Source organism: Ursus maritimus, assembly GCF_017311325.1.
Source record: "Ursus maritimus isolate PB19 chromosome X unlocalized genomic scaffold, ASM1731132v1 scaffold_X1, whole genome shotgun sequence".
NCBI classification, from domain to species: Eukaryota; Metazoa; Chordata; class Mammalia; order Carnivora; family Ursidae; genus Ursus; species Ursus maritimus.
The window spans coordinates 60,487,660-60,515,415 of record NW_024423319.1 but is presented as its reverse complement, the minus strand read 5'-3'; the positions used below and the strand labels follow the sequence as shown (position 1 = coordinate 60,515,415).

The window sequence follows — 27,756 nt, the reverse complement described above, 5'->3', positions numbered from 1 at the left end:
AGTTTATATGCTTCCAGGAATTTATTCATTTCTTCCAGCTTGTCCAATTCCTGACATACAGTATTTCAAAATATTCTCTATACTTGTTTTTATTTCTGTGGTGTTGATTGTTATTTCTCCTCTCTCATTTTTTATTTTATTTACTTGGGTCCTTTCTCTTTTCTTTTTGATATGTCTAGCCTAGAGGTATTTCACAAAACCAGCTCCTGATTTCATTGATCTGTTCAATTGTTCCCTTAGCTTCTATATCATTTATTTTTGCTCCAATATTTATTATTTCCTTCCTTCTATTGGCTGTACGCTTTGCTTGTTGTTCTCTTTATAGATCCTTTAGGTGTAAGGTTAGGTAATTTCTTTTGAGACTTTCTTCCGTCTTGAGGTAGGCCTGTATTGCTATATACTTCTATCTTAGGCCCAGTTTGGCTGCATCCCAAAGTTCTTGGACTATCACATTTTCATTTTCATTTGTTTCCATATTTTTTTATTTCTTCTTGATTTCCTCATTGACTCATTCATTGTTTAGTAGCATCTTGTTTAACCTCCATGTATTTATGGTCTTTTCAGCCTTTGTGTGTGTGTGTGTGTGTGTGTGTGTGTGTGTGTGTGTGTGGTTTATTTCTAGTTTCATGGTGTTGTGTTCAGAAAACAGTCATGGTATGATTTCCATTTTTTGTATTTGTTGAGGCCTGTTTTGAGAGCTATATGTGATCTGTTCTGGAGAATGTTCCATGTACGCTTGAAAAGAATGTGTATTCTGCTGCTTTAGGATGGAATGTTGTAAATATATCTGTTAAGTCCATCTGGTCCAGTGTGTCATTTAAATCCACTATGTCCTTCTCGGTTTTCTATTTAGATGATCTGTCCATTGATATAAGTGGGATGTTAAAGTCCCCTACTGTTATTGTATTATTATAAATTAGTTCCTTTATGTCTGCTGTTTTATATATTTGGGTGCTCATATGTTGGAGGCAAAAATATTTACAATTATTAGATCTTCTTGTTGGATTATCCTCTTTATGATTATATAATGTCCTTCTTTGTCTCTTTTCACAGTATTTGTTTTAAAGTCTAATTTGCCCAAATAAGTATTGCTAATATAGCTTTCTTTTGACATCATTTCCCATGATAAATGTTTCTTCATTCCCTCACTTTCAATCTGCAGGTGTCTTTACAAATGAGACCTTGTAGGCAAGCATATAGATGGGTCTTATATTTTTATCCATTCTGACATCCTGTCTTTTGATTGAAGTATTTAGTCCATTTACATTCAAAGTATTGATAGATATGTATTTATTGTCATTTCATTGCTCGTTCTATTGTTGTATGTGGAGATTTTCTCTGATCCTTTCTTGTCTTTGTCACTTTCAGGCTCTTCTTTGCACTCAGAGTCCCTTTTAAAATTTCTTACATGGCTGGTTTAGTGGTCAGGAACTCTTTCAGGTTTTGTTTGTGTGGGAAACTCTTTCATCTCTCCTTCTATTCTGAATGATAGAGTATTTTTGGCTGCAGATTTTTCCATTTGGCACTTTGAATATATCATGCCACTCTCTTCTGGCTTGCCAAGATTTCTGTTGAGAAATCTCCAGCTAGCCTTATGGGTTTTCCCCTGAAAGTTAAGGATTTCTTTTGTCTTGCTTCTTTTAAGATTTTTTATTTATCACTACATTTTGCAAATTTAATTACAATATATCTTGGTGTTGGCCTGCTTTTGATGACTTTGATGGGAGTTCTCTGGCCTCCTGGATCTGGATGTCTGTTTCCTTCCGCTTAGGGAAAGCTTTTGCTATTATTTCTTCAAATAAATTTTCTGCCCCCTTCTCTATCTGTCCCCTTCTCCTATAATACAAATGATAGTATGTTTGGTGCAGTCACTGAGTTCCCTCAGTCTATTCTCGTGTTGCATAATTCTCTCTTTTGTTCAGTTATTTTCCATTATTTTGTCTTCTGGATCACTAATTCATTTGTCTGCTTCTTGTAACCTGCTGTTCATTGCATCAAGCCTGTTTCAAATCTCATTTATTGCATTCTGAATCTCTGACTCTTTTTTATTTCTTTTATCTCTGTGGCAAGGGTCTCGCCCTGGTTGTTTGCCTGCCTTCTCTCTAGGAGCAGCACAGAGTCCTCCAGACTCTATTCCAGCCAAGCCTTCTGGCCTTTAAAACTCCAGGCTTTAAGCCTCACTGTTTGTAAGACCTCATGAAATTCATCCCCTCTCATTTTCCAAGCCAATGGAACAATCTCTTTGTGCATTCCCCTGTGTCCTCCTCTCTCTTGCCCTTTTACACAAACACACACTAAAAACATCACCCAGGATCTGTTTCTCCCGTAAACAATGTCTCTGCACGTCCCACCTTCTTTGATGTGGCCTCTTTGCTCCCTTTAGTTGTGGTGTATTTTTCTGTCAGTCTTCAGGTCAATTTCTGGGGTATTTAGGATGACTTGATAGTTATCGAGTTCTGTTTGTGGGACAAGATGAGTCTAGAGTCCTCCTACTCTGCCCCCATCTTCCTCTCCATCAGTTACATTTCTATATACTATAATGAAACAATGGAAAACAAAACTACCCTATTCACAGTAGCATCAAAAAATAAAATACTTAGGAATAAATTTAACCAAGGAAGTAAAAGATCTGCACAACAAAACCTACAAGGCTCCGTTGAAAGAAATCAAAGACATAAATAAATGATAAGACATCACATGTTCATGCATCAGCATTAAGAATAACATTAAAATGTCCATACTACCCTAAGCCATCTATAGATTCAGTGCAATCTCTATCAGAATTTTAATGGCAGGGGCACCTGGGTGGCTCCATTGGTTAAGCATCCAACTCTTGGTTTTGGCTCAGGTCATGATCTCAGGATGTCTGGTTCCACCCTCTAAGTAGAATCTGTTCGAGATTCTCTCTCCCACTCCCTCCCCCTCTACTCCTCTCCTTGCTCAAGCGCACACTCTCTCTCTAAAATAAGCAAATAAATAAAATCTTTTAAAAAAATTAGTAGCATAATTCACAAACAGAAGAAAAATATTCCTAAAATTTGTATGGAATTAGGTAACACCCAAGGTAGTCAAAGAAATCCTGAGATAGAACAAATTTAGAGGTATCACACCTCCTAATTTCAAACTATACAATAAAACTATGATAGTAACAACAGTATTATACTGGCAAAAAATAGACACACAGACCAGTGTGTCTAAGACAGATATATAACAGAAGATAGACCCAGAATGAATCCTATCATATACAGGCAACTAATATTCAAGAAGGGGGCCAAGAACACCCAATGGGAAAAAAATGGTCTCTTCAATAAAATGGTGCTGGAGGCCAATGGACTACATGCTGAACAATAAAATTGGATCCCTAACTTATACCACACACAAAAATTAACTCAAAATGGACTTAAACATAAGACCTGATGTCATAAAACTCATAGAAAGAAACAAGAAGCTCTTCAACATTGGATTTGGTAATAATAATTTGAACATGACACTAAAAGCACAAACAACAAAGATAAACAAGTGGGACTATATCAAATTTAAAAACTTATGCACAGTAAAAGAAACAATCAGCAAAATGAAAAGGCAACCTACATAATGGGAAAAAATGTTTTCAAACAATATTTTGGACAAAGAGTTAATATCCAGAACATATAAAGAACTTCACAATTCAATAACAACAACAACAACAAATTATTTGATTAAAAATGGGCAGAGGAACTGAACAGACATTTGTTTCCCAAAAAACATCCAAAAGCCCACCGGGTACATGAAAAAATGGTCAACATCACTAATCACCAGGGAAATGCAAATCAAAACTACTCTGGATTATCACTTCATACGTATTTCAATGGCTATCATCAAGAATATAAGAGACTAATCAGTGTTAGTGAGGATGTGAAGAAAAGGGAAACCTTCGCCACAGTTGGTGGGAATGTACATTGGTTCAGCCACTATGGAAAACAATATGAATCTTCCTCAATAAATTAAAAACAGAACTATCATATGATCTAGCAATTCTACTTCTAACTATATACCCAAAGGAAATGAAAATAGGATACTGAAGAGATATATGCACTTCAGTATTTATTACAGTACTTTTCACAGTAGCCATAATATGGAAACAACCCACATCCCCATCAATGGATGAATAAATAAAAAAGATATGGTATATATGTAAATGGAATACTATTCAGCCACGAGAAAGAAAGGCATCCTGCCATTTGTGACAAGAATGGACTTTGATCAAATTATGCTAAGTGAGAGAACTCAACCAGGGAATCATTTATATGTGGAATCTAAAAAACTCAAACTTGTAAAACCAGAGAAGCAAATGGTAGTTACCAGGGGCTGGTGGTTGGGGGATAGGACAGTTGTTTTATGGGTACAAACTTGCAATAAGTCCTAGGGGTCTAATGAATAGTATAGTGACTATAAAGAAATATATTGTATTATAATCAACAAAACTCCTAAGAGACTAGAACTTAATTATTGCAATAAAAGAAAATGATTATTTAACGTGACAGGTATTAATTATTGCCACAATGGCAATCATATTATAATATATAAATGTATAAAATTAACATATTGTAGAACTTAAATCTATACAATGTTTTGTCAAATATATTTCAATTTGAAAAGTACATTAAGAAGGCCCTTTTTCTAGAGCATAGGTTCAAACATGCATTTGAATCAACTACATGAATAGACACTTGTCCAACAGTATCATTAGAAATGGAATATTTCTATTCATTTTCTATGACCTTAGGAAATTTTCATTGTGATTTACATTTAAAATTTAACTGTGCTTTATGTTCTTTAATTCTAAACATACAAAATGCAGGAGACATAAAACAACCAGCTGCCTTTGGCAATAAGTAAATGCAATCCTGCCATCTGTAGCAATAAGGATGAACTTGGTGCACATTATGCTAAGTGAAACAGCCAGACAAAGACAAAAATCACATGATCTCACTGATACGTGTAATCTTAAAAAAAAAAAAAAACTTCAATTCATATTAACAGTAATTGCAATGATGGTTACCAGAGGCTAGAAGGGTATAGGAAAAGGCGAGACACTGATCAAAAGGTAAAAACAGTTAATTACCTCATATACAGCATGGTGACTATAGCTAATAATGTACTGTATACTTGAAATTTGTTAAAACAGTAGATCTCAAGTGTTCTCATGAAGGAAATGATTACTATAGTAGTTGATGAACATGTTAATTTTTTATTGCAATAATCACTTCACAACATAGACATACATCAAGACATCATGTTGCACACCTTCAAAATACATAATTTTCATTTGTTAAAAATAAATAACACATAGACCAATGGAACAGAATAGAGAACCCAGAAATGGACCCTCGGCTCTTTGGGCAACTAATCTTTGACAAAGCAGGAAAAAACATCCAGTGGAAAAAAGACAGTCTCTTCAATAAATGGTGCTGGGGAAATTGGACAGCTACATGCAAAAGAATGAAACTTGATCACTCCCTCACACCATACACAAAGATAAACTCCAAATGGACGAAAGACCACGATGTGAGACAGGAATCCATCAAAATCCTAGAGGAGAACATAGGCAGCAACCTCTACAACATTGGCCAAAGCAACCTTTTTCATGACACATCTCCAAAGGCAACAGAAACTAAAGATAAAATGAACTTGTGGGACTTCATCAAGATAAAAAGCTTCTGCACAGCCAAGGAAACAGTCCAAAAAACTAGGAGGCAGCCCACAGAATGGGAGAATATATGTGCAAATGATGCTACAGATAAAAGACTGGTATCCAAGATCCACAAAGAACTTCTCAAACTCAATACACAAGAAACAAATAAATCATAAAATGGTCAGAGGATAAGAACAGACACTTTTCCAATGAAGACATACAAATGGCTAACAGACACATGAAAAAATGTTCAAAATCATTAGCCATCAGGGAAATTCAAATCAAAACCACACTGAGATACCACCTTATGCCAGTTAGAATGGCAAAAATTGACAAGGCAGGAAGCAACAATTGCTAGAGAGGATGTGGAGAAAGGGGATCCCTCTTACATTGTTGGTGGGAATGCAAGTTGGTACAGCCACTCTGGAAAACAGTGTGGAGGTCCCTTAAAAAGTTAAAAATAGAGCTACCCTATGATCCAGCAATTGCACTACTGGGTATTTACCCCAGAGATACAGACGTAGTGAAGACAAGGAACATATGCACCTCAGTGTTCATAGCAGCATTGTCCACAATAGCTAAATCGTGGAAGGAACCGAGATGCCCTTCAACAGATGACTGGATTAAGAAGATGTGGTCCATATATACAATGGAATATTACTCGGCTATCAAAAAGAATGATTTCTCAACATTTGCTGCAACATGGATGGCACTGGAGGAGATATTGCTAAGTGAAATAAAGTCAAGCAGAAAGACAATTATCATATGGTTTCACTCATCTATGGAACATAAAAAGTAGGAAGATCGGTAGGAGAAGAAAGAGGGGGTACACAGAAGGGGGAATGATCTACAAGAGACTGTGGACTCTGGGAAACAAACTGAGGGCTTCGGGGGGAATGGGATAGGCTGGTGATGGGTATTAAGGAGGGCATGTATTGCATTGTGCACTGGGTGTTATACGCAAGTAATGAATCATGGAACTTTACATCAAAAACTAGGGATGGACTGTATGGTGACTAACATAATTTAATAAAAAATATTATTATAAAAATAAAAAAATTAAAAAAGATAAATAATAAATATAAATAAATAAATAAATAAATAAATAAACAAACAAACATATAAAAGTGCAGGGACTACAGATCAAAACAACGAGATATCACCTCACACCTGTCAGAATGGCTAAAATTAACAACACAGGAAACAACAGATGTTGGTAAGGATCTGGAGAAAGGGGAACCCTCTTCCACTATTGGTGGGAATGCAAACTGGTGCAGCCTCTCTGGAAAACAGTATGGAGGTTCTTCAAAAAGTTAAAAATAGAACTATCCTACAATGCAGCAATCACACTACTAGATATTTACCCAAAGTATCCAAAAATATGGAATCAAGGGAATACATGCACCCCTATGTGTATAGCAGCATTATCAGTAATAGCCAAACTATGGAAAGAGCCCAAGTGTCCATGGACTGATGACTGGATAAAGAAGATGTGGCACGCGCACACACACACACACACACACACACACACGCACACTGGAATATTACTCAGCCATCAAAAAGAAGGAAATCTTTGTCATTTGCAATGATGTCAATGGAGCTAGCATGTATAACATTAAGTAAAATAAGTCAGAGAAAGACAAATACCAGATGATTTCACTCATAAGTGGAAGTTAAGAAAGAAAACAGATGAACATAGGGGAAGGGGGAAAAGGGAAAAAAAGAAGAGAGGGAACCAAGCCAAAAGTGACTCTTAATGATAGAGAACAAACTGAGGGTTGATGAAGGGAAGTGGGAGGGAGATGGGCTATATGGGTGATAGGTATTAAAGAGGGCACTTGCTGTGATGAGCACTGGGTGTTGTATGTAACTGATGAATTGCTAGATTCTACTCCAGAAACCAATACTGCACTGTATGTTAACTAACAAAATTTAAATTAAAAAATATTACCCACACTTTACTGACCAGAATTGACAAAAAAAATCCTTTGTTATATGTAATAAAACTTAACATTGAACACTTTTCACGTGCCAGGCATTGTGCTAAGCACTTTATATGTTTAACTTATTTAACCCTATAAAATATTATTAATATCCCCTTTTTAAAGATGTAGAAACTGAAGCATAGAGGGGTAATATCCCCAAGATCCCAATCTAATAAAATGGCAGAGCAAGGATTCAAATCCAGGCAATCTGGCTTCAGAGGCTGATCTCCTAACCAATATTGTATAATACCTTTTCTGAAAATGAGAAAAAAAATTTAAATTTTCTTTCATTTGCACCAAAGCTATACTATGTTCCAATGACTACAACAGTCTTCACTCAAAACTTAAAATTCTAGCTAAAACCAACCCAGGACATAATTAAATCTGTCAAATCATCCAATCCCAAAATTGTAATATAAAAATAGCAGGATGGAATATGTTTTAGAAGAGTTTGAAAACTTCTAGAAATAATAGGTGAACTCAACAAGGTAGGAGGAAATAAGATCAACAAACACAAATTAACTGCATTTCTATACACTAACAATGAACATGTAGAAATCAAAATTAAGAACACAATACCATTTACAATCACTCAAACATTAGATATACATTTAAAAAATCATGTACAATATCTGTATGCTCTAATTGCAAAGTGCTGATGAAAGAAACCAAAGACCTCAATAAATGAAGAGACATACCATGGTCATGGATTGGAAGACTCCACACAGTAAACAAATCAGTTCTCCCAAACTGATTTATAGGCTTAATGCAATTCCTTTCAAAAGGCTTTTTCAGACACTGACAAGTTTATTCTAAAATATATATGGAAAGGGTGCCTGGGTGGCTCAGTCAGTTAAGTGTCCGACTCTTGATTTCAGATCAGGTCATGATCTCAGATCAAGCCCCGCATCAAGCTCCATGCTAGGCATGGAGCCTGCTTAAGATTCTCTCTCCCTCTCCCTCTTCCCGTCCTCTCTCCCTCTCAAACAATAAAATAATATAATACAATACAGTACAATAAAAATGGAAAAGCACTGACCCTAGAATATTGAAAACAATCCTGACAAAGAAAAAGTGGGAGGGATTACTCTTTACAAGGTTGAGGCTTACTATGCAACTACAGTAATCAAAACAATGTGGCACTGGTGAGGAGATAAACACACAGATCAGTGGAACGAAACAGAGGACCAAAAAATAGATTCTTGAAGATGTTTGAAATATTCTTGACTGATGTTTGAAAAAACTGCAAATCAAATTCCACGGAAGAAGAATAGCCTTTTCAACAAATGGTGCTAGAGCAATTAGATATTCATAGGTAAAAAACGAACCTCTACCTAAAACTCATACATTACACAACTTAACTGAAAATGGATCATAGAATTAAATGCAGAACTAGCAAGCTGCTTGAAAAAAAGATACAGTAAAAAATCTTCAGAATTCTGAAGCAAAGAATTCATAGGCTTGACAATAAAAGCATGATCCAAAAAGAGAAAATTTGATATATGGATGTCATCAAAATTTAAAACTTTTGGTCTGTGAAAGCCTATGTAAAGAGGATGAAAAAAACAAGCTACAGACAGGGAGAAAATATTTGCCAATGACATATCTAACAAAGGACTGGCATCTAGAATATGTAAAGAACTCTTAAAGCTCAGTAACAGAATGAAAATAATCCAATTAGAAAATGGGTGAAAGACTCAGACAGACATTTTATCAGAGGATATACATACAGTAAATAGCACTAAAAAAAGTGTTCAACATCAGCAGCCATCAGGGAAACGCAAATTAAAACCACAATGATAATAGCACACTGCATAGCCACGAGAAAATCTAAAATAAAATATTGAGACAATACCAAATGCTGGCAAAGATGTGGAGAAAGTGGATAGATCGCTGGTGGGAATGTAAAATGCTATAGCCTCTCTGGAAAATAGTTTGGCAGTTTCTTAAAAAACTCAACATTCAACTACCGCATGACCCAGAATTGTACACTTGGGATTTTATCCCAGTGAAATGAAAGCTTACCAGGGAAAGGAAGCTTATGTTCACACACACACCAAAGCAAAACAAAACACCTATGCACAAATGTTCATAGTTTTATTTGTAACTGTCAAAAGCTAGAATCAACCCAGATGTCCTTCAACCGGTAAACAAATAAACTGTGGAATACCCATACCAGGAATACCACTCAGCAATAAAAAGGAATGAATATTAACATAACAACTTGGATGAATGTCCAGATAATTATGCTGAGTGAAATAAAGTTATATACCGTATGATTCCATTTACATAACATTCTTGAAATGACAAATCTATACAAATGGAGTACCGATTAGTAGTTGACAAGACGGAGGCAGTGGTTAGAGAGAGGCAGAAGATAGGCAGGTGGTTATAAAAAGGTAATATGAGGGATCCTTGCGGTGATAAAACTCTATCTTAACTGTGGAGGTGAATACACAAGTGATAAAACTGTATAGACAAAACTACACACACAATCAAATGAGTACCAGCAACACTGATAATTTCTGATTAAAACCATAGGAAATTTCAAGTCTTACCCTTAAACTAAACTGCTCACAGTTTACCACCTTGGCACCTTTGCTTACACTATTCCATTAGCCTTATGCCTATGTCTGCGATTTTACCGTTGATATCCCCCTTAACCTTGGAAACATAGCCTAAAATCACCTCCTTTTTTTTTTTTTCAAAGAAATCTTTCTCAATCACTTCAGCCAAAAGAGAACTCTCCTACTTCACTTCTGGACCTTATCATGGTACTTGTATTAGTTATTTCTGCATATTTCTGATCTAATAAGATTATAAGCATTTTAAGGATACAGATTAATGTTTAATACATCATGGAGTGACCTAGCTCAGTCCCTTGGAAGCAAGACACTCAAGTATTTGTTTAATTAATCTGGTCCCACCTTTCTAAAAATATCTAACCATAATTCCTACTCCTCTTGGACATAAATTTTCCACTTGAAATAAGACAAACCCTCTTGTCTGTAATATGCAGATTATCCTTTTAATTAGAATGTTCCACCCCTCAGCCTTCAAAGTTCACCTCAAAGGCCACTCATTCCTTAAAATTGTTCCTTGTTTCTCTTAATCAGTTTCATCTCTCCTTCCTGAATGCCCATTACACTTTGTATTTCCCTTAAATCCTTAGTCTATATGTCTGATATAGATTGTTTGTGGTCCTACCTACAAATTCATGTTGAATACCTAATGTCCAGTATGATAGTATTGGGATGTGGGTCCTTTTGGGAGGTGATCAGATCATGGGGGCAGAGTGCTCATGAATGGAATCAGTACTCTTTAAAGAGGCCTGAGCGATCTCCTTTGCCCCTTCTTCCACGTGAAGTTACAGTGAGAAGGTACCATTTATACACCAGAATGTGGGCCCTCACCAGACACTGAATCTGCTGCTGCCATGATCTTAGACTTCTCAGACTCCAGAACAGTGAGAAATAAATGTTTGTTGTTTATAAGCCACCTAGTCTATGCCAGTTTGTTGTAGTAGCCTGAAAGGACTGAGACAATGCCCTATACCATAATTGTATTCTGGCATCTGTCCAAACATTTCCAAAGAGTAAAATCCTTGATAGCAAGGACTTCCTTGGACACTTGGAAAAGGCTTTACTATATTTGACCTTCAAATATTTGCTAAATTGAATTAAAAATTATTTCTAGAAAGTTAAGTAATTTTCATTATCCATCAACCTTCCAAAACCATTCAGAATTTAAATTCCATAGTCAAGAAGTTTTATAGGGAATTTTGATCAAGTCTATAATCCTCTTATGACTTACAAGATCTTATTTCTGATTCTCCCCCTGCCTCTCTAAACCTTGCCTTCTTAATTCCTTGTATTGTTTTTTTTTTTTTTACCCTGACTCACTTTTGATGAAATGCTGATAGTTTATTCAAATGTTATTCAGGGTTCTCTTCTACCTTCATGCTGCCCCGGCAATCTCACTTACCCACATACTAATTACTGCCAAATTTTTATCTCTAAAATAAATAATAAAATGTTTATCTCTTCACCTTAGCTCCTGGTCCACATTTTCAACCACCTCATGGACATCCATCTCCTCTACCTGGATACACCATAGATGGAGACTTCTCATATGAAGTTAATTATCCTTCCATCACAAGTTTCTTATATTCTCCTACTCCTCAATTTTGTCACTAACAGATTATTTCTAAAGCTTCCTCTTTTATTCACCATATCCAACCAAATTGTATTATTACCTACTTCTAAAATATTGCTTGAATCAATCCAGTTATCTCCATTTCTATTGCCGCTGATGCCATGCTTATCATTTCCTGTCTACATTTACAGTAATAGCCTTCCCTCTGATTTCCCCGTCTGCCTTTTCCAGTCTCTCTTCTCTTCAGTTTATCCTACTTTCTGCCACCTGAGTTATCTCTTCAAAATAAAAATCTGATCATGTAATTTTCCTATTCAAAAATATCAAGTGGTACATTAATATCTACAAGATAAAATCTAAACTCATTAGTATAGCATAGAACAGAGGTTGAAAAACTATGGTCCTTGGTCCAATTTCAGCCCACCACCTGTTTATGTAAAGACAGTTTTATTAGAAAACAACCATTCTCATTCATTTACATATTAGCTATGGTGCTTTCACATTACCACACAGTTGAGTAGCTGCAACAGAAACCAAATGATGCACAAGGCCAAAAACTTTTACTATCCAGCCCTTTAACCAATTCTGTAGACTCCTAGCATGGACAGTTCAGAATAACTGGGCCCCAACCTCCCTTTCTAGTTACATCTCCCACTGCAAATTCCAGGCTCTTATTTTATCAAGTGGCAATTCTCTTCTGAGTACTGCTACTCATTTTACAAGCTATACCTTGATACAGTTGGACCTCAAAGTATATTGAATAAAATAGTGTTTACCAACTCCCACGATATTATCTCATGTCTTATTTAAAACACCTATAACAATGTGAAAACTGTTATTCTAAACATAAATCAGTTGGTAACTGTTTGGGAAAGTGATATCAAATATGAGGATTATAAATATCTCAGAGCACCTACAATGTTGACAAGAGGTTCTACTACTGCAACCAGGGAATATGTATTATTTCCTTTGCTAAGAATTTTGTGGAAAGACCACTAGATTTATAGTCAAAGGACAGGTCTTACAAGTTTACATACTAAAGTGGTACCTCACTATAGTTGCGTGTGAGTTAGACAATATTTTCACAAAGATAACTAAGACACATCTTTAATCTATGAGTCATTATTATCATTATTCAAGTTATTATCAGCACTTGCGAACCAATATCATAATTACAAATTAGATCTACGTGACATTTTAAAGCTTATGAATTAATTCCATTGACATCTCATTTGAGATCATGGTCATTCTGTGAGATATGAAGGAAAGCATTTTCTTCAATTTGTAAATGAGGAAATTAAGGCCCCAAAAAACTAAGTGATTTGTTTAACATCACAGAGCAAATTAACAGCCAGGCCTAGGCTCAATCCAGGTCTCCTAATTCTAGTTCAATATTCTTTATACTTTTCAATGCTATCTTAATGAAATTATACAAAGGGCAATCTCCTATGAGCCTGAAAAAGTACCTTTAACAGCAAAAATTCTACATTATGTACTTCCATCATACTCCAAAAGTCAGTGAAGAGTATCAACAGGAACTCTGGCTCTATTAAAATTGGGTTAAACTGGAAAGTTCACCAGATTTGAAGACTATTATAAAATGGCAACAGCAGAATTCTTAGACCACAAGTCTATTCAATTCATTCTCTAATTACAGTGGAGAAAAATCTGTTTGTTTTAAAATTATTTTACAGTGACATGGAAAATTTAACTGGTGTCAAAAATATTTCCAGGGTGAAACAAATGATTTTCAACTCCACAGACTAAGAACATACAGAAAAGTTCTTAAGTACAATTAATAACAAATTCTTGTATGCTGACTATGTGCTTTTAAAAGATATACAATAGTGAATAATTATGCACCCCACATGAGAGCACCCAAATATATAAAACAATAAATAACAAACATAAAAGAATTAATAGTAACACAATAAGTGGAAAGGACTTTAAGATCCCAATTACATCAATGGACAGATCATCTAAACAGAAAATAACCAAGGAAACAATGACTTTGAATGACACACTGAACCAGATGGACTTAACATATATTCAGAACATTCCAACCTGAAGCAGCAAAGTACACATTCTTTCCAAGTACAAATGGAAAATTCTCCAGTACAGATTACATACTAGCCCTCAAAATAGGCCTCAATAAACATAAAAAGATGGAAATCATACCATGAATCTTTTCTGACCACACACTATGCAACTAGAAGTCAACCAGAAGAAAAAATGTGGAAAGACCATAAATACAAGGAGGTTCAACAACATGCTACAATTAATGGGTCAACCAGGAAATCAAAGAAGAAATTCAAAAATGCATGGTAACAAATGAAAATGAAACACAACACAACAGTCCAAACTTGTGGGATGCAGCAAAAGCAGTCCTAAGAGGGAAGTATATAGCAATACACATAGGCTACTTCAATACATATAGCCTACCTCCCAAAGCAAGAAAAATCTCAAAGAAAAAACCTAACCTTACACCTAAGGGAGCTACAAAAATAACCGTGAAGCCTAAAGACATTAGGAAGGAAATAATAATGATTAGAGCAGAAACAACTGATATAGAAACTAAAAAAAAACAAACACAAAAACCACCACTAGGACATGTCAACGAAACCAGGATCTGGTTCATTGAAAAATAAAATATAATTAATAAACCCATAGCCAGACTTCTAAAAAAAATGAGAAAGGATCCAAAAAAAATAAAATGACAATTGAGAGAGGAGAAATAACAACTAACACCACAGAAATACAAACAATTATAAGAGAATATTATGAAAAACTATATGTCAACAAATTGAACAACCTGGAAGAAATGGATAAATTCCTAGAAACATAAATTGCCAAAAAAGAAACAGGAAGAAATAGAAGATCTGAACAGATCAATCAATACCAAAGATATTGAATTAGTAATCAAAAAAGTTCCAACAAAGAAAAGCCCAGAATCAGTCGCCTTCACAAGTGAAATCTAGCAAATCTTTAAAGAGTTAATGTGTATTCTTCTCAAACTATTCCAAAAAGTAAAAAAAAAAAAAAATTAAGGAAAACTACCAAATTCATTATATGAGGTGAGCATTACCTGATACCAAAACCATATAAACACCCCACTAAAAAAGACAACTACAGGCCAATACCCTACTGAACATAGATCCAAAAATTCTTAATAAAATACTAGCAAACTGAACCCAACAATACATTAAAAATATCATTCACCACAATCAAGTGGGATTTATTCCCGGGGTGCAAGCGTGGTTCTATATTCATAAATCAATCAACATGAGATACCACATTAATAAAAAAAAATGATAAGAACCATATGGTCATTTCAGTAGGTGTAGAAAAAAGCCTTTGACAAAGTACAACATCCATTCGTGATAAAAGCCCTCAACAAAATAAGTTAGAGGGAACATACCTCAACATCATAAAGGCCATATTTGAAAAACCCACAGTTAATATCATTCCAAATGAGGAAAAACTGAGACCTTTCCCTCTATAGTCAGAACAAGACAAGGATGTCCACTCTCAGCAGTTATTTGACAGTACTGGAAGTCCTAGCCACAGCAGTGAGACAACACAAAGAAATAAAAGGCACCCAAACAGGCAAGGAAGAAGTCAACCTTTCACTATCTGCAGATGACATGATACTGTATATGGAAAACCTGAAAGACTCTACCAAAAAACTACTACAATTGATAAACGAATTCAGTAGAGTCACAGAATACAAAATCAATATACAGAGATCTGCCGCATTTCTATACTCCAACAATGAAGTAGCAGAAAAAGAAAGCAAGGAATCAGTCCCATTTACAGTTTCACCAAAAACAATAAGAATACCTAGGAATAAACCTAACAAAGTAAGTGAAAGACCCAAACTCTGAAAACTAGAAAACACTGATAAAAGAGACTGAAGATGACACAAAGAAATGGAAAGACATTCCATGCTCATGGGTTGGAAGAACAAATATTGTTAAAATGTCCACACTGCCAAGGTAATCTACATGTATAACGCAATCCCTATCAAAATACCACCAACATTTTTCACAGAGCTAGAACAAAGAATCCTAAAATTTGTGTGGAACCACAAAAGATCTGAATAGCCAAAGCTACCTTGAAAAAGAAAAGCAAACCTGGAGGCATCACAGTTCTGGACTTCAAGTTATATTAAAAGCTGTAGTGATCCAAACAGTATGGAACTGGCACAAAAATAGATACAGATGAATGGAATAGAATAGAAAACCCAGACATGAGCCCACAACTATATGGTCAATTAATCTTTGACAAAGCAGGAAAGAATATCCAGTGGGAAAAGGACAGTCTGCTCAACAAATGGTGTTGGGAAACCTGGACAGCAACATGCAAAAGAATGCAGCTGGTCAAGTGGGGGAATGGGATAGGCTGGTGATGGGTAGTAAGGAGGGCACGTATTGCATGGTGCACTGGGTGTTATACGCAACTAATGAATCATCGAACTTTACATCAAAAACCAGGGATGTACTGTATGGTGACTAACATAATATAATAAAAAATATTATTATAAGAAAAGAAAAGAATGCAGCTGGACCACTTTCTTACAGCACACACAAAAACAAATTCAAAACAGATTAAAGACCTAAAAATGAGACCCAAAACCATAAAAATCCTGGAAGAGAACACAGGGAGTAACCTCTTGACATTGGTCACTACAGCTTCTTTCTAGGTGTGTCTCCTGAGACAAGGGAAATAAAAGTAGAAATAATGTATTGGGACTTAAAATAAAAAGCTTGTGCACAGTGAGGGAAACAATCAACTACACTGAAAGGCAACCTGTGGAATGGGAGAAGATATCTGCAAATGACATATCCAATAATGGGTTAGTATCCAAAATATTTAAAGAACTTACAAAACTGAACACCCAAAAAAATGAATAATGCGATTATTAAGTGGGCAGAAGGCATGAATAGGCATTTTTCTATAGAACTCATACAGATGTCTAACAGACACATGAAAAGATACTCAACATCACTGATCATCAGGGAAATACAAATCAAAAGCACAATAAGATATCACCTCACACCAGTCAGAGCGGCTAAAATTAACAACACAAGAAACAACAGGTGTTAGAGAGGATGTAGAAAAAGGTGAACCCTCTTGCACTGTTGGTGGGAATGCAAACTGGTACAGCCACTCTGGATAACAGTATGAAGGTTCCTCTATACTTAAATATGGAACTACCCTAAAATCCAGCAATCACACTATTAGGTATTTATCCAAAGAATACAAAAATTTTAATCCAAAGGGACACATGCACTTCTATGTTTATAGCAGCATTATGTACAGTAGCCAAACTACGGAAACAGCCCAAGTGTCCATCGACTGATGAATGGACAAAGAAGTTGTGATGTGTATACATATATACATATATGTGTGTGTGTACATAAAATAGAATATCCTTCAGCCACAGAGAGGAATGAGGTCTTGCCATTTGCAATGACATAGATGGAGGTATGCTAAATGAAATAAGTCAGTCAGAGAAAGACAAATACCACATGATTTCAGTGCTATGTGGAATTTAAGAAACAAAACAAGCAAGGAAAGGGAAAAAAGAGAGAGAGAGGCAAACTAAGAAACAGACTCTTAACTACGGAGAACAAACTGATGGCTACCACAGGGGAGGTGGGTTAAATAGGTGATGACCATTAGGGAGTACACTTGTTGAGATAAAGACCGGTGATATATGGAAGTGCTGAATCATTATATTGAACACCTGAAACAAATATTACACTGTATGTAAACTAACTGGCATTTAAGTAAAAACTTTAAAAAAGATTTGTAAGACCACATGTTGAAAGAATCAAAACCTGTGACTGAAAGAGTGAATATCAGCTAAGAAAAAAAAAGAAAAAGAAAAAGCAGCCCTGCAATTAATCAGGCTAGGAGGATAGACACAGATAAAGCCAACTGCAAAGTTAACAGAAAACACTGTTTTTCCCAAGGTCATGCACCAGCTGTAAAATATCATAATGATCTCTTCTTTGAGTGATTATTGCTTTCTTACCAATGATACCTCCAGACTTGCTTTGCTATTTTCATTTATTACTGGAGGGAGATACCAAATTCCTAAACCACCCTGCTTCATGACAGCACCCAATCCCTAATTAATCCCTACTTCTCTCAATCTGCTTCAAAAGCAGTCACCAATCTAGAACTAATCCCAGCTAATTTCAGACCCTTCTCAGAATTCTTCAGCGGCAATTCAAAATTTACAAAAAGCACTTCCCTTCTCCCTCTTATCCAGAGGCCTGATATGGTTCTTCTGGAGTATACTCCCTCACCATGGAGTCAATAAATCTCATATCGTCATACTACAGGCTTGTTCCTCGTGGTCTCTAGTTGGTGAGGCTTTAACAAGGTAAATTTTTTTAAAGATTTACATTTTATTGAGAGAATGAGTGGTGGGGGGAGGTGGGGAGGGGGAGAGGGAGAGAGAAACAAACAAACAAACTCAAGCAGACTCCTGAAGCTGACTCTGGAGCCCTCAGGGCTCTATCTCAAGATCCTGAGATCATGACCTGAACCAAAATCAAGAGTTAGACTCTTAACTGACTGAGCCACCCAGGTGCCCCACAAGGTAAATTATTTTTAATTACCCTAGAGATTCAGCAGTTTAGCACTGACAAAAAGCACCACCCTCCCTCTCCTCCCAAAACAGAAAAAAAAAAAAAAAACTTCTGCGCTTAAACCAGAAAATCATTAGCCATAAGCGACTTTCACTACCAAGATGAACTCACTGAATTCTACTGCTGATATCACAGGAATATCTGATCAATGATGCTAAGAGATATAATATTTAACCAAAGCCAGGTAACTACCATACCTGCTGGGAGAAACAGGATATTATTAACTCAGCATTAAGCTCCAGATAAAACAAAAGTATACAAATTGGTGATGTTATCTGATTTTTAATATACATCAGTCACATAACTCAAGGAATTTTACCTGTCACCCACAATCTACTAATGTGTTATACCTAGTGTTCATGAAATCCTTGTATAATTTTCAAACTTTTCATATTTAGACTTTAAGACAGATTATATAAAAAAAACAAAATATTTCCAATTCTTCTGTAAATGGCATTGAAAGATAAAATTAATTAGTTTTTTTAACCATAGGTCAAGCTAACTTCCTATACAAAGAAGCCATAAACAACCCAGAGAATTTAAATATGACTCATGACCAGTAACACCAGAAAGTAGTGGGTTTAGCTATTTTAAAGAATAATCTCAACCCAACTTTGGTAGGCCAGCCTTATGAAGGGAATGAAGGACAAAGGATATTACCAAAATCGTATTTCTATTAGGATGCCTGTTGGATCAAGAAATGTTTTAAAATCCACTAAAACAACTTCAGAACAATAAAGCAAAGTTTTGAACTTCTAAGAAATAGTAGCCACACGCCTACCTCAAAGATAAACCTCAGGAACGGGGGGTTGGGTAGAGGATGAAGTAGAGAGGAGTGCTTTCAGCAAAAGCTTAAGACTGAATCAAAAACAGTACCGGTGATGGGTATTAAGGAGGGCACATATTGCATGGTGCACTGGGTGTTATACGCAAATAATGAATCGTGGAACTTTACATAAAAAACTTGGGATGTACTGTATGGTGACTAGCATAACATAAAATAAAATTATTATAAAATAATTAGAAAATAAAAAAAATAAAAAATAAAAAATAAATAAATAAACAGTACCAGAGGCTCAGCCAATAACTTCTAACCAAAAAACAGTCTTAAGGCTTTATTCACACAAAGCAAAAAGGACTACTGCTCACAAATCAGGCTTCTAATACCACACCCATCACCAACAATATCCTCTTCAAATACAAAATTTTTCCGAAAACAAGATATAAAGGCTAAAATAATTTTGGATTAGTCTTTTCTCTTTTACAAAAAAGTCTCCTGATCAACATTTAGTTTTATTTTTTTAATTTTAATCAGAAAATGGAATCATAGCAAATATGCAAACTTCTGATTGTTAAAATGCACTTGAACTGGGGAGCGTGGGTGGCTCAGTTGGTTAAGGGTCTGCCTTCAGCTCTAGTCATTATCCCAGGGTCTTGGGATGGAGCCCTATGTCAGGCTCCCTACTCAGTGGGAAGCCTGCTTCTCTTCTCCTTCTCCCTCTGCCCCTCTCCGCTGCTTATGCTCTCTCTTGCTCTCTCTCGCTCTCTCTCTCAGATAAATAAATCTTAATAAATAAATAATGCACTTGAACATAATGGATCCTATAAGTAGAGAGGACAATAAACTAAGAATATACTCTTTCAAGAACAGTGGAAAGTGACTTATGAAATTCAGTGTCAATTCTAGATTTACAATGACTAGTAATATTTTCTGTGTGAAGCTTGGTTTAAGGGTTCCCCAAAAAAGCTCTAACAACTGAACAAAAAAAAAGTGTTATAAAAGAAGCCAGAAAAAGATCAGAAACAAATTTTAATAGAACCTGAAAACTACAGTAAAAGCACAAGACAACAGAATTACTTCCTTCATGGATTTGATGCTACTACCAATCAAATTATGTCTCTGAAACCTTAACCACACAGAACAGCTTTACAATCTTTAAGGTTAATGCCATTCCCACCCCACAACACCCATCCCACTACAATTTAAATTACACCAGTAAGTCCCACAGAGTATTGACATTCATGATCACTGAATGTCTTATTCCTAGGATAATATTAAGTAAAATAGAGCAAATAAACAGTATTTCTAATTCCATTCAACCTTTCTGCAAAAAGTTCACTTAATATAATTTGGGAATAAATACCCTAAATATTTTACTATCTTCTAAACCATATAACTGCATTTGGTTATTATACACAGATGTTTTATTAGGCTGCGTTTTCCTCCAACTAAACAAATCTGAAATTGTTTTATAGCTTACCTTTATGAATTATAAATATGAAGTTCTATTTCTGTAAGGTACTGAGTAAAATGTATAAAACAAATACTAGAAGATTCTTTTAGAATGCTTTGGTGTATGTTGAAAGAAAAAGCTAAAGGAATGACAAAGAATAATGAAGGGAAAAGAATGTTCAAAATAGGAATAGAGAAATTCTTTTCTATTATACTTTACATGATGATACTAAGACTCATGTACTAAAAGCTGTTTTTCTTTCAAATAAAGAAACAAATTATTAATCCTAATATTAATACAATATCGATTCCAGAAATGGATACAAACAAGAAACTCATGAGCTGTATAAAACCAAATCAATGCCTTTAAAAGGGATGCTTAAGTTTCCATGTGGCAGCAATTATACTACTTCTATTCATGTAATATTTAGTGAGCATTCACAATGTAGCACTTAAAAAAGATTCTGAGTTTATTTTCCAGTTCTAATTACTTGCAGGTGTGACAAGAAACCCCTGCTCCTCTCCAGATACATAAAAGTAATGACTTTAGAATCAACTTGGTTCACGCACAATTATGTGAGTACAAAAAGGAGGAAGATGGTAAGTGGAGAAAAGGAGGCAAGGTAAAGCAGGGCCTGGCAAAAGTGTTATCCATGGGCAAGAGATAAGAACTACATAAAATTAGAGAGGGAGGATGACACACATTCCTGGCAGAAACCCAGTCACCTCAGCCAAATAGAAAATTTAAATTAGAGTTTCTTTCAATTTACATGTACATATTAACAAGAGGCGAGTTTCCCACCACCAAGTGAATTATGGGTTTAAGTGTGACATATAACCATACAATGACCAATAAGTCAAGAGCCAATCAATGCTAAATGGAAGCTTATGGCAATATATAAATATTAATTTGGCTTTAGAGTTAATGCAAGCCTCCTGAGCTATATACAGTATAAATTACAGGCCTACTACATGTAAATTATAGGACAATGTTATGTATCAATTTTACTAAAGATAGAAGAGAAAAAAAGGTTTAAAAATAGTCCTGCCATATCATGCCCTTGATTCAATTTAGAAACCTAGGTATGCACATTGGTTCCTTGGGTAATAATGTCAGTCTCAAACTAGAATAAACAAGCTATCCTGCCATCATTTCTACAGATAATTTTATGGAAATTGTTTAGAATATAGTAATTAGGAAAATTTCTGAAAATTTCACCATGATAGAAAATAACTATAAGACTAGTTCTTTCAAATATTCATTTCAAATGGACATGAAACAGACTTTTAAAATTACTTCTGTACTGAAAAACTAGCTCAGTAGCAGAGCTGTGTTTGTGTGAAATGTTATTTTCAAATTTTAGTGCAACTACTTACAAAGTTTCCAAAACAAATACTAATCTTTAAAGGAATGAAGAAACAACAATATTTAGTGATAACAGTGCAAGATCTCAAATGATACTACAAATATTAATTATATATGCTCCAGGATTTTTTTGAGTGGCATTAGGTATTAATATTGTTTTGAATTTAGTTCAACTTTCTTCCTTTGATTTAATTTTGGCATAATGCAAACCCAATTTGATTAGTCAAGCATACAGCTAATGAAATGGCATGACTAGAGCTTAGACTTGTAATAACATAAATATCATAGGCACCTTTGCTCTTTTCCTACAGGGATTTGGAAATTCACCCTTGATAAACTTAGGTACACATATATGCAAAGTATAACAGTAGTTAGTCCATGCTATGCCATGCTCCCTCACCCCCATTTCATTAAATTACTAAATAACATTGTTGATTAACTGCACAAAGGATGGGAACATTTAATAAATAATCCCATATTGTGGAAAGTCCAGATAAGGTCAGAATTTTATTGTTTTTGGCCAAAGACAATTGTGAAACTCATTAGAAAGAAGTGGCACATATGATCTTTGAAGTGAGTTACTAAAATCAAAATAGGAAAAGCTAAAGGTAGTTTCTAAGTACAAAAGTAAAAAACATTCCAGGTTAAATTTGTAAAATGAATCATTAGATAATACATTATTACTAAATTATGTACCTGTCCAGAAAGCTGCTTACTGGTTTTCATATTGTTCTGGATCTTCACTATCCATTATTGTAGTCATTAGCCATATGTGGTTATAGACTTTAAGATTAGTTAGGGGAACCTGGGTAGCTCAGTTAGTTAAGCCTCTGCCTTAGGCTCAGGTCATGATCCCAGGGTCCTGGGATCGAGCCCCACATTGGGCTCCCTACTCAGCAGGGAGTCTGCTTCTCCCTCTCCCAACCTTCCCCTGCTTGTGCTCATGCTCTCTCTCTCTCTCTCTCTCTCAAATAAATAAATTAAATCTTGAAAAAAATAATAAAAATAAAATTAGTAAAAATTCTGTAAAATTAAAAATTGAGTTCCTTGGATACAACAGCCACATTTGGCTGGTGACTACTGTTTCTGATGGCACCAAATAGAACAGCTCCATTATTATCGAAAGTTCTATTGGGTAGCACTATTTTACATAAAATACCAGTTAAAATGAGCCGTATGGTGACTAATATAACAAAATAAAAATTATTTAAAAAAAAGGAAAAGAAAATAGAGAGGGAGTCAAACCATAAAAGACTCTTAACTATAGGAAAAAGCTGAGGGTTGCTGAAGGGGAGGTGGGTGGGAGGATTGGGTAAGTGGATGGTGGACATTAAGGAGGGCACACGATGTAATGAGTTCAGGGTGTTATATGCAACTGATGAATGCAACTGATGAACTCTACCTCTGAAACTAATAATACAGTATATGTTAACTAAATTGAATTTAAATAAAAAATTTAAAAGACTTAAAAAAAATGAGCCCCAAGAAATAACTGGTATAAATCTAACTATACTGGTTAAAATTAAAAAGTGGAACATATCTATTTACGATAAGAGTTCTATGCAAAGTAGGAACAGAAAGGAACATCCTCAAACTGATAAAGGCATCTACAATCATACTTAATAGTGAAAGACTGCCTGCTTTACCCCTAAAATCAGGAACTCGGGAAGGATGTCCAGTCTCATCACTTCAATTCACCATTATACCTGAAGCACAACAGTTCACTAGTGCAAGACAAAGAATCATAAGGCAGACCAGATTAGAAAGGAAAAGTAAACCTGTCTTTATTTGCAGATAACACGATCATCTATGTAGAGAATTCTGAAGAATCTAAAAAAAAATGCTATTAGATCTAGTCAATGAATTTAGCAAGATTAATATACAAAAACAAAACAAAACCCATTTCTATTTACTATCAACAAACAACTGTAAATTTGAAAATTTAAAATATATAAATTAAAACAGCACCAAAAAAACCATGAAACCCTCAGGAAAAAAATTCACAGTAGATGTGCAAAACCTGTACACTGAAAACTACAAAATACTGCTTTGAGAAATTATAGATGACCTAAATAAATGGGAAATTATACCATGTTCCTGAATTGTAAGGTTCATGTTGTTAAGATGTTAATTTCCCCCCAAATTATCTACAGATTCAATATAATCCCAAACAAAATCCTAGTTGTTTTTTGGTAGAAACTGAGAAGCTAATTCTAAAATTATACATTGCTGGTAGGAATACAAAATGGGATAGCCACTTTCAAAATAATTTGGCAGTTTCTTAAAAAGTTAAACCCATACTTACCATATGATCCAACAATCCCATTAGCTAGATATTTACCCAAGAGAAATGAAAACCAATGTTCATGCAAAGACATACATAAGAAGGTTTATAGCAGCTTTATTTATAATAGCCAAAATCTGAAACACCTCAAATGCCCATCAATTAATGAATTAACAAATATATCATGGTATATCCATCCATACAATGAACGACTATTTGGTTATAAAAAGGAATAAATTATTGATAGAACAAATGACATGCATAAATCAAAAAAGCACTAGGTTCTAAGCAAAATCAGATATAAACAAAAGACTACATGCTTATTATTTCATTTAGATGAAATTGTAAGTGAGGCAAAAGTAGAGTGGACAGAGAGGTTCCTGGTTTCCAGGAATACAGGGAGGGGCAGAGGATTGACTACAATGAGACATGAGGAAATTTAGGAGGTGACAGAAATGTTCTACATTTTTATTGTGCTATAGTTATATAAGTGCATACATTTGTCAAAACTCACTGGACACTTAAAAAGGGGAAATTTTATTTTATATGAATTATACCATAATATATTTGACTTAAAAAATTAATAGGGGCGCCTGGGTGGTTTAGTCACTTAAGCATCCAACTCTTGATTTCGGATCAAGTCATGATCTCAGGGTCCTAAGTTCCGGCCCCATGTCAGGGTCCCCACTCAGCGGAGAATCTCCTTCCTCTTCCTCCCTCTGCCCCTCCGTCAACCCAAACGTGTGCATGCGTGTGCACACTCTCTCTCTAAAAATAAATAAATCTAAATAAAGAAATGAAGAAATAAATGTAATATGGCTAATCTTCTAGTTTTGGTGCTCTATAAGTACAGATCTGTTATACCAAGGAAATATGGTGTAGAAAATAGACTGTTTGGACTTCTCTGGACTTCACCTTTTTCTGGTGTAAATAGGGGTTTATAACCTAGTTTCTCAAATCTGCTTCTAGGAAATGTTCAGAATGTTACAGGTATTTTGGGAAAAGGGTTTCTACTGTCAAATTATTTAGGAAATATTCCCCATAAGGTGATTCACAATGCATTTAGCATATGAAAGGCTCTGAACATTCCTACATGCATTCATTTTTTTCTATAATTTTTTAAACTCAGTGTTTCCCACATTTACTTGACCAAGGAACACTTTTATCAAAAAATGGTGTTGCTGGGGCGCCTGGGTGGCTCAGTCAGTTAAGCGTCCAACTCTTGATTTTGGCTCAGGTCATGATCCCAGAGTAGTGAGATGCAGCCTGCTTAAAATTCTCTCTCCCTCCCCTTCTGCCCCTCCAACCCCCACCCTCCTCTCTCTCTCAAAATATAAATAAATAATTTTTTAAATGGCATTGCCAAAGTTCTAAGATTCATTGATTAAACTTTCAAAATTACTTCTTGAGCTTTTTTTAAGATTTATTTATTAGAGAAAGAGAGACAGAGCGTGCACAAACACACACACACACACACACACACACACACACACACACAAGTGAGTTGGGGGAGGGGCAGAGGGAGAGATTCTTTCAAGCAGACTCCTTGCTGAGCACAGAGCCCCACAGGAGGCTCAATCTCAGGACCCATGAGATCATGACCCGTGAGATCACAACCCGAACTGAGACCAAGAGTCAGATGCTCAAGGGACTGAGCCACCCAGGTGCTCCACCTTCCTGATTAAGTTTTATTTACACTGGGAAACTATAAAACTGATTGATTTTAAAGTAGCTACGCAAAACTATAGCCCTTAATGAGAAAACTCTTAAATCACAAATTTTAAAAGATTTCTTATTCACCTTGCTTCTTTCCTAGTCAACTCCTCTGAGTTTTTACCAGGTTCTGAATTCTAAATATCCTAAACTTAAATATTTTTGACTAGTATACACTACATGAAAATACACCATGGTTGAATTATCTTTATTGTAATAGTTCCTCTTCAAATAACAGGGCAGAATTAAGAATGTGAAAGTATCAATGCCAGGAACACTAAAACTCCTGAGCAATTACTATGAAAATAACAAAGTGATCTAAGGCAGAATGTTAAGTATTCATTGTACAAAACTGATAGAAGTTTGAATACATATAGTTAAAATAGTTTTAAAAAAAAAAGAAGGGAAGAGGGGCGCCTGGGTGGCACAGCGGTTGAGCGTCTGCCTTCGGCTCAGGGCGTGATCCCAGCAATCTGGGATCGAGCCCCACATCAGGCTCTTCTGCTACGAGCCTGCTTCTTCCTCTCCCACTCCCCCTGCTTGTATTCCCTCTCTCACTGGCTGTCTCTATCTCTGTCGAATAAATAAATAAAATCTTTAAAAAAAAAAAAGAAGGGAAGAAAGACTAAAGAAAGATGGAAAACCTAATACTCTAAATGCTCCTCTTCAGCACTTTACATGTGACCACTAAAAGAAGTATAAAGCATTACAAATAATGTTGATAGTGTGGTTAAAAATTTTATATCTTTTGAACATAAATAAATGAATGAATAATAAGAGCCATTTTAATTTAAGCCAATAAGTTAATTATGAATAAAGCTTTAGGGAAAAAGTGAATACTGGAAAATTCTAAAGGGTAAAGAAACCACCCCTGAAAATGAAAAAAAAAAATGTTAGAAATGTCATGTCCAATTAGACCCAAATTAGTAGTCTTTTTCACCCAGTAACATCCAGCTATGGAAGAGTATTGTTAGTAATGTGTACCGAAGTATCTAATTTACTTCAATAAACCTTATGAATCTTTATCAATAATTTTGTCTAAATAACTTTTGAAATTATTTCTAGCCTAAATTTTTACCCGTCTTGGGGTAAATAACTTCTATAAGCTTATTATATAAAATAGTATTCCTTTTAAAAAGTATTTTTATTTTTCAATTTTAATTTAAGGAATATTCTCTAGGCCCTAGGCACTATATAAAATAAATTTTTAGAAGAGTAAGAAAATAGGGAAGCAGAGTGTCAATTACTCATTTAGCTGTTTATACATTCTTTTTAAGAGTTAAATTTTAGTACAAATGGTTTTGTACATAGGTCTCCTTGGAAACCACTAGTAGTATTTCTCCAAAATGGTCTGGCCAGAGACACCCCAGGAATAATCTGAATGGAACATGCAAATTTCAGTAAACTTTAAAAAGGGGAAGGATGATTTTGTTTAAATGAAGACATATAAACTTGATCACATCATTATGTTTAGCAAACAGATATAAGCAGAATGTATTTTGTTTTGTTCTGAAAGTTATCTTTACATAGTTCCTTGTAAAATCTTTAAGCTCAGCACATAGATGTGTAAACACAGAACCATATGGTTAAAAACACGTATAGTATATAAAAAAAGGAAATGTTTCTGCTAAGAAGGCAGAAAGAAAGAAAGAAAGAAAGAGAAAAAGAAGAAAGAAAATAAAGA

At 35.1% G+C, this 27,756-nt stretch overlaps 1 protein-coding gene across 1 annotated transcript in view; it reads right to left on the bottom strand.

Moving 5' to 3' along the window:
* BRWD3 (bromodomain and WD repeat domain containing 3) overlaps positions 1 to 27,756 on the bottom strand; it is a 216,465-nt gene that overhangs the window by 175,074 nt on the left and 13,635 nt on the right. The window lies entirely within an intron of this gene.